The sequence below is a fragment of the Prosopis cineraria genome, unplaced genomic scaffold, assembly GCF_029017545.1.
Source record: "Prosopis cineraria cultivar Desert tree isolate PC_DT_omini unplaced genomic scaffold, ASM2901754v1 PC2, whole genome shotgun sequence".
Taxonomy (NCBI): domain Eukaryota; kingdom Viridiplantae; phylum Streptophyta; class Magnoliopsida; order Fabales; family Fabaceae; genus Prosopis; species Prosopis cineraria.
Window position 1 is genome coordinate 31,018,699 of NW_026555333.1, and position 9,585 is coordinate 31,028,283.

Sequence of the window (9,585 nt, forward strand, 5' to 3'; positions counted from 1 at the left end):
TAACTGTATATATTGGGCTTAGTTATGTTCAATTTAATTTTTTTTTCTTTAATTAACAAGACTTTGAGTATTACAAAAAGCTCAAGATCATATTATTTGGAGCTCAACAACTTTAGATATTGTCTAAGCCCATTTACACAATTTTTGTGATTGAGGATGCATGTAGCTTTCAAACTAAACTAAAAGCATTTCATTTGCATAAGTATAACTCAAGTTATATATTTTATTAAACAAAGTAATAAAATATGGAAAAAGGTAAAGATAAATTTAATTCTTTAAGTTCATGGAATAAATAATAAAAGGGATATTTATAACCTAGTTTATTATTTGTCCCTTATAAAGAAATTATAGGTTTGTAATATGATGAGACAAGAATCAACTCAATCCAATATTTATAGACTTAGTTATGATTTTTCTCAAAATAGACTAGAAAATTTAAAAGAATTTATGAATAGTATCATGTGATGCTTTTCATTATTTATTTATAATTATTAATTTTAAAGTATAATCGGTTCCTATATAGCTTAGAATTGTTTTCTATTAGTCTAAGGATGCAAATAAAGTCTTTAAAAATGAGATATGACATAAATAGGTACATTTATAAAGATGTCCACAAAAGAGTCATTGCATGATTTCACCGATTCAATCCTCTACCAAATTTCTATGATCATATTTATTGAATTTGTACTTCATTAATTGTAAATTTACTCTCAGAGAGAGCTTTTATAATGATTGTTGAACATATTCTATTCATCCATATTTTTCTATACTTAAAACAAAGGACTTAAGCTTGGAGAGCTTAAGCGGGATATATCATTATCTTTGTACGGGGGAGTAATACAGATTCGTCTATGATTGTATTAAGGCAACCAAGAGCTCTGATTAATCTTGGTGATCTTAATGGAGCAAAATCTCAAGTAAAGCAAATTGTCTACAAAGGATAAATATCATGTGCACAAAAATGCCCCAAGAAGGGGGTGAATTGGGATAATTAAAATTTAAATGAATTATAGTAATAATAAGTGAGATGAAGGAATAAAATCACCAATCACGAGAGTTAGATGAGTAGAGCTTGACACAAGTAATTTATCCTAGTTTGACTCCTACCACTTAAGTCTATGTCCAATCCCCAAGAACCTCCTAAGATTTTCAACTATATTACCAAGATTAATCCGGGCTCTTGGTTGCCTCAGTACATTAACAGACTTCTCAATAAATCTAAAATTCTCCCCTTACAAAGATAATGATAAATCCCCTTAAACTTTTTAAACTTAAATTCCTCTATTTTGAAGATGTAAAACAAGGATAAATAGAGTAAATTCAAGAACAAACTACCATTACTTTTAAACTCTTTCTAAGAGTAGATATATAATCAATGAAGCTCTCTAACAATAAATGATACACAGAAGGCAGGTAAATTTTAATGCTCAAATAAACACATAATATTCTCATTAGTTCATGTTGTTCTTCTCTTTTCAAGTTTCATAAATAAGTCTATTTATAGTTAGGGATCATAAATGATCCGTTAGACTCACAAATGTTTCCGTTAGAGGTTGCTTGTGATCTGTTTCCTTCTTGTTTCATGTTTCCTTGGATATCTGAGCTTTTCTGAGGTTCTCTGGTGGATGAGGCAATGGAATAGTGCTTCACGGCAAAGACTTTCTCTTTTGTACAGTAACGGCTAAAAACATTAAATGCTTCTAATAAAGGTAGTTGAAGCTTATACATTTTAGTATAACAGAAAGCAAGCTCAGTGACATAATCAAAGATTAGCAAACTGAATAACTTCAAGGAAATACTCATGTTTAAATATCATTTGGTAAAGATATAGAGTGAACACAATTAATTTTGGATGAAAAGAATGATTGAAAGATGAGTTATGGTGACCTTCTAAATTGATATGAAAAACAGAGCATGAAAATTCATAGTAGTACCAGTGTTACAATGTCCTAGCACTGGTGTTACAATGATGAGCAGACTCTGAAAGAAGTTCATAACACAGGTGTTGTTCAGATAGTACTAGTATAGTCCAATATGTAAAAGATGAAGAATTTTTGATAATTTTAAGTGAATAAGAATATTTTTGAGAAGATTACACAGTACAGGGGCTAGAGGGAAATAACACCAAAGTAACTTAATTAATCAAATCTCTTCGTAGGAGAAAACAAGGGATGGTACTGGTGTTAAAGTGTTAGTATAGGTGTTACAAAACTTAGTACAGGTGCTAACTAAGTAACACAGGTGTTGTTTTAATTCAAATAAGGATAAGGAAAGACTAAGACTAAAGTTATTTAGATAGCACTAGTGCAATGAAAAAGGTTCGAATAATAGAGAATCAATTGCACTGGTTTAAGAAGATAACACTGGTGTTAGAATGAAAAAGGTTAGTGTTATATGGAACACAAATCAATAGAACAGTGAAGAAAACTGAAGTAGCACCGATGTTAAAGCTTCCACTATCGGTGCTAACAACACTTAGAAACTCTTTAGAACAAGACAGCTTCAAGCACAAGAATTATAGTTAAGTTAAATACTTAACTAATAAGATAGCATACCTTCTATTATGTATAAACTTACACTTAGTCAAATTTAATTAACATTAAGCCAATTAACTTAGGTTCAAGTTAAGAAATCGTAAAACGCACAAAACTTCTCTTTATTCTTTAATCATCAAAAATAGGGTTCAATAGCGCATGCTTTTCATCCTTACTCTCAGATTACTAGGGGAAATTGCTCCTTCCTTTATCTCATTTTAATTAATAATTATTTGCCAAAAATTTTATTTATTCAATTCACCCCTCCTCTTGGGCCTGTTGGAACTTGCAGGTAGATTTATAGTCTAAGTCATACCAAAGATATTGTCTTTAAGAGCTATTCCGCCATACTATATAAATCGCATGGCAGCTTCCTAGAATTAAATAGACTCGTCCTGCAAAATTAGCACAGACACAGAACAATAGAGACTAACAGATATACTCAAAACTCAAGAGCTAGGTTCTAGATACACATCATTTTAATTAAGTTTTTCAAATACACATCATTGCACATTATTTCTATATACTCCTTCAGTTTTGTACGTTTGCCTCCTTACCACTTGAAGACAATTAGAATATCAATTTCTAGTTTTAATGGAAATAATATAATGCACATTACATAAATCTGTTGATAAGGAATTTAAAATTAAATATTCAAACTCTAAGACCTTTGGGAAGGCATATCCAACAATTTTGCAAAGTAAATTCAATAAGTTGAACCCAATGTCTCTTTAACTCTAAATTCATTTATTAGCCCATTTTCATTCCTTAGCATATATACACTAAAAGCTCTCCTCATGTGGGAAATATGGGACTTTTCCTTTTGACACAATCACGCAACAATTACAACAATCCCCCACATGTGTAATAAGGATAACTATCATTTGAGTTATTTACATGGAAGATAATCACTTAGAATCTGGTGTCTTTTGACTTAAACCAGACTTAGATCAATAAAACTTAGCACATAGAAAAGTTAATGTAATTTTATTATTGAACTAACAGATTTTGGATGTGTACTAGAGGCCTTATTAATTAGATTATACCTGCATAGTCTCCAATGTTAATGATAGTTTTGCGCTTTATCGACCATGTGAGTGCTTGATTTTAACAAATGCTCTAGAGATTTTGCTATGATCTCATAGGAACAGCCCCACTCCACATTCATATAGGTATTTTTATCAAGTGTATTTACAATAAATACACCATCCATAAGGACTATAAAAAACATTAAAACCTTTTGCTCAACCTCCAATTAATGCATTCTAGCACTTTCTCAAGCCATAAGAAGGGATAAAAAAATTTAGTGCTAGCAAAACTAACAAGTGACTTATTCTTACCCATTAAACCTTCTTCGTGGGATCTTCAATTACAAAGGTTAGATTGTCATCACCGTTAATTTCAAATTGGCTCAAGTCTCATTCCTCTCAACATTTTAATAATTAAAATCATCTCCAGGCTAGTTAATGAATCCGTCAGATTTACATCTAATATCACATAATCGATTGAGATAACTCCCTTTCTTTAGCATGAGTAATTGTATCTTAAACAATGTCTACATATGCCATTGTTCTCTTTGCAATGACTATTATCATTTGGCATTTACACAAAGCATTGACATAATATGTGCCAATTTTACTCTCAATGCCATATTATTCACTAAAAATTTTTTCAACTACTTAGTCTCATTACTAGCCAACTTCAGAGTAATATACTCCGGCTCACATAATATCTTATTTGGCTACCAATGAATTTTTTCTCATTTGAATATAAAATTCAGTTAACATCATTATATTGTTTTAATACAATGAAAATTCATTATTCATGATATCAATATTTATGGTATCCCTTAAACAATCATTTGTCTCATCCTCTTAAGAGATTATACTTGATGTACTCAATCTCCACACAATATATATTATGGGATTAATATTGATTAATGCAATAAGCTCTCAAAATTTGTACATACTTACATAAATTGAGCAATGAAATCATCTCATTTACATTCTTTTTCAACAACATGGGAATGCTTATCGACACTAAGTGTCGGATTTACACCAAAATTATTGAGGAGATTCTTCACAACTTAGCCTTCAATTTTAAAGTAATAAACTCTATGGTTCTATTATTATATTTGTTTCCATCACCACTAAAGGTGAATAATCACTAGTGGCTCTTCTCACATTAACATCTATATATTTTATACGCTAGGGATCCACTATTCACAATCCCATAATTTAAAAAATATTCTATTTATCTCATATGAATCATAACTCATAAATAAGTTATTATACACACTTATGCTAAGATAATTTAATAGGTCACGCACCTATTTCAAAATAGATCTATCTACAATAGATAAATAATTAAATAATTTAGGGCACCATCATAATGCTTGTTTCAAACCACACAAAAAATGTCATAATCAACAAACTTTGCCCTTATGCAAATAATAGCATTCTCTTTGTTGATTTTTGCCTTTAAATCACAATACAAAACACCTTGACATTCATAAAATAAGGCTCACAATTTATCACAACACAATATTTAGGATAAACCAAAATATATATATATTTTTTTTTGCTAGACACCCCCACACTAACCATAATTTATTCATATGAAAAATATTTTATACCTTAAATAATTTTAATTAAATTAGAATATTACCGCATAATCTCCTCCTATTCTAATTAAATTAGAATTTTTGATAATTTCAAATTCACCATAATATATTAAGACAAGCGTCAAACTTATGGAAGTCCCATACTTGGGATATTTTAAACAATTGAGCATCATATATCACCATCCATTCTACTCAAATTAGAATTTCTGAGGAAGATATATAGTCAAAATTTTTACAATCATAACATTATTAATTCAAGCAATAACTTATTACAATTTGTAGCCATAAAAATCACACAGTAGCTTTTGGAAGCAATCTTCAAACGATAATTTTAATTTCCTTCCATATGATAACGCATTGACATGCACCCCATTAATATTCACAAAATAATAAAACTCATGTATTAATTAATTCAAGAATACCCATGATAACTAAGAAAGCATGCTCCTCATTTATAACCGCCATTGAACTTATAGTAAATAGTTCACCAAGAAATACACGAATGTTTTGACGTAAAATTGCAACTTCTATTGCAATCAAATAATGAAAACCAGCTATCAAACCTTGATTAACACTATACAATAGCATTTTCAAACAATTGACAAAAGGTTTTGAAGACAATAATCGAAATTCATGCATGAACCATTGCTAAATAAATGCCACGTTTATGGCTAACCCTATATATGTTTTTAAATTCCAATATCAAATCTCCCATAGCTTTTCTTATCAATATTCATAGATAACCAAGTAACGGGACTTTACGGACTTGATCCGTACACTTATGTTACCCCAAGAGTCCGCAACCATTTCCATTCTTATATATTAGAATGAATGCAACCTATGTGTTAAACAATCTGCAACAAATGACCTCATAAGCATGAGATAAAGGAATTCAATACATATACAAAATAAAACTTCCTTTTTAGACAGCAAAACAATATACCTCATATATGATCAACTTGAGCTGTGGGTTTTCGCCATATATCAAATGTATGGCACAAAGAAGGAGTGAATCTGGTTATCGGCCAGCCTAAATACTCACCACGGATTATAATAATCATGGGTGGCCTCGACTGCAAGTCCCACACCAAAACATCATATCCACTCCACATAGGTTTAAGCCCTGTTTCTCAAGATATCTTTAGAAATAAAAATGATTTATTATCATAACATAAACTCAGTCAACCCTTATATTAACAACGCAGAGATCATATCTTCCCGCAACTAAATTATACTTCATTTCCTGCGTAGACCACTCATTTGGGTCCAAAAAATCCAGTCATATATTTATATACATACATACATACATATATGTGTGTGTGTGTGTGTGTGTGTGTATTGATTGCTATGGCACCACACATTTGGATACTATATATAATCTTCTTCCCCCATATGTGTGTGTATTAATTTGCATCTCAACTTTGAATGTCAGTTAACTTCTCACGACCAAAAGCAAATTCCAGAAAGAATATAATATCAAAGCTTCCAGCCTTGCTACGATATAATCATGTCAATTTTAATTTACTATCTTTGACAATATTCATTTCGTTAAAACAAATTTGTATCCGTATACTTTTAACTTGTCAAAATAAATAAGCGAAATTGGTGGGTCATGCCTGAAAAAAAAAAAATATTCTTCCCAATATTTTTATAAAATTATGAGATAAACACAACCAAACAAATCAAACATACTGCTTCAAAATCAATGAATTGAATATAGCATACCTCTCCACCCGGTGACATTATGAAGAATTTTTCAATAGTAAATGGCAACGTAAATTTCTATGATGTTTTCTCTTCAACTTCTAATTATTCAGAAATTAAACTGATTCAAACTATGATTTGATGAACTGAATTAATTAAATAAGGATAACTATATGAACTTATCTCATTTCCTCCATGACCAACCAGATGAGTTTACAAGCACCTTGTCAAAGCCCTTTGATCAACTCATCCAAGTACTAGTAGAAAGATAAAATTTTACCTACAAGTAATGACACTTAAGATTGTTGGAACCTGCAGGTAGATTTAAAGTATGAAAAACATTATCCTTAAGAGTTATTCCGTCACACTATATCAATCGCATGGTAGCTCCCCAAGATTAAACAGATTCATCTTGCAAAATTAGCAGAAACACAATACAATAAAGACTAATAGATATAATCAGAACTCGAGAGATGGGTTTCAGATACATTGCACTTCTCAGGCTATACATAGACACGGAAGAGATGAAGCCTTAAAGCACAATTTTAATTAAGTGTTTCAAATACGCATCATTGCACATTATTTCTATTTACTCCTTTGGTTTTGCAAGTTTGCCTCCTTGCCACTTGAAGACAATTAAAATATCAGTTTCTAGTTAATGCACGTTACATAAATCCATGGATGAGGAATTTAAAATTAAATATTCAAACTCTAGGACTTCTGGAAAGGCATATCTAACAATTTGGCAAAATAAATTTGGTAATTTGAACCCAATGTCTCTTTAACTCTAAGTCCATTTACTAGTCTATTTTCATTCTTTACCATATATACATTAGGAGCTCTCCTCATGTGAGCAATATGAGACTTCTCCTTCTGACACAATCACACAATAATTACAACAGGGCCTTTACAGATAACCCATTGTTTTGTCCTTGGAATGAAGAAGCTCTCTCATTTGATTGTTGATGCGATTAAGGAGGGAAAGTGGAAGCCTTTAAGGTTGGGTAGGCAAGGGGTGCCTATTTCTCATTCTCACTTTGTAGACGATTTGTTGCTTTTCTGTGAGGTTATTATGGAGCAGCTGAAAAGTGTTCTAGATTGTTTGGGAAAGTTTGGTGAGATGTATGTGTAAAGAGTTAATGCGCTGAAGACGTGTGTTCTTTTCAGGTAATGTGTCAAAACAGAAGCTAAAGGAGTTATATGACTTGTGTGGGTTTCAAAAGAAGGATGAACAGGGAAAGTATTTGGGCTTTTATTATCACTAGGGGGCGGAATGACCAAACTAAATTCCAAATTCTTATAGATAAAGTGCAGAATATATTGAGTAGGTGGAAAGCTCAATGTTCATCATTGGCTGGACGTGTGACATTGGTTTAGTTAGTTACTTCTCAAATGCCTATTACTCCGACGCAAAATAGCCATTTTTTGAGTCATACAAAACTTCTCTATCAAAATAGTCAAAGGGAAGATCAGTGAACCTTACCCAAGCGATAATCATGTCAATAACTTCCTTCTTTGGATCAAACTCAGGCTTCCATCTCATGATACTGAAGTAGTTATCAAAATCTGTTCACAGCTCACCCGTAAAAGATATCGCATAATCCTCTTTATGCTATGGGGAAAAAAAAGAGAGTCTGACACCTTAATGTCCCCATTCTTCGCCAATATCTGCCAAAGACGCTTACAAAAAAGCTTGATGATTCTCTCCTCCCCTTCTCATCCAAATCAATCTCAGGGCATAACGGATTCGAAAGATCCAGAATAATTCCACCCATTAGGTCCAAGATATCTTCAAACCCACCCAGTAGCATCATCGAAGAACTTAACTGTACATTCATCTCCTTCCTCCAACTTGAACCAATCCAAACCTTTTAGATCCTCACGCATCAGTTATTTCTCGTACAATTTCACGATGTTGTAACCAATAACCCTCCTTGACACCTGCTCCCGACCGTTTCTCCAGCAGTGGCACATGCGAACACTCACCCAAGAAAGCTTGACCAGCCTTGCTCACCTTCTTACTCTGCACCAACGCATCCAGCTCCTCCGTCGATGCCTCCACCCTCGACCCCTATGCCCTCCTAATGCCATTGCAAGAAGCATCAAAGAGAATTGTCTACGATCGAGATAACTTTAAATATTTTTATCATTTAGCCTATAAGCATCCAATATTAGCATTGTATATGACATGTTTATGAAAGCAAATTCATCTGCCAATTGGTTGGCTTGACGGTTGCAACATTGAAAGGCTTGCATCTCCTATTTGAGTACATCTCTTCTTTAATAAGAACACTTGTTTCGTTTTTCTCTCTGTGCCTTAACTCGATGCTTTGATCCATTTCCAATATGATAATTGCATAATCTTATATTATTGTGTTGGTAGTTTTGACTTTGCTTTGCATAATCTTGTGAGTGAATTCTTGATTAAGTCGCAGTGGTTGGCATAATTTTGTAACCTTCCTAAGCACTTTTCCAAGCTAGGCCGTGGCATAGAGAGAGAGGGAACACATTGGCACACTTAAACTAACTAGAAAATCTAGGCAGGTTTGTTGAGGTTAACTAGCTAGAGACTCTAGTTTAATTGAATCTAGGTTAACAATTGGCTAACGAGAGAAATAAATAAGGGAATTTCATAATTGGACAAGGACATCTACACCATCTAAATCCTAGAGGGACTTACACAAACACTTATACTAGTTTTGGTAAGTCTAGTGCCTTTTAGTG

At 32.3% G+C, this 9,585-nt stretch overlaps 1 long non-coding RNA gene across 1 annotated transcript; it reads right to left on the reverse strand.

Moving 5' to 3' along the window:
• Window positions 1-4,388: 4,388 nt before the first annotated feature.
• LOC129303860 (uncharacterized) lies at window positions 4,389-9,556 on the reverse strand. Its single transcript, XR_008591548.1, has 3 exons — window positions 8,345-9,556; window positions 6,101-7,141; window positions 4,389-6,011 (listed from the first exon to the last, which is right to left on the reverse strand). It is a non-coding gene; the product is annotated as an uncharacterized LOC129303860 (long non-coding RNA).
• Between the last annotated feature and the right edge of the window lie 29 nt (window positions 9,557-9,585).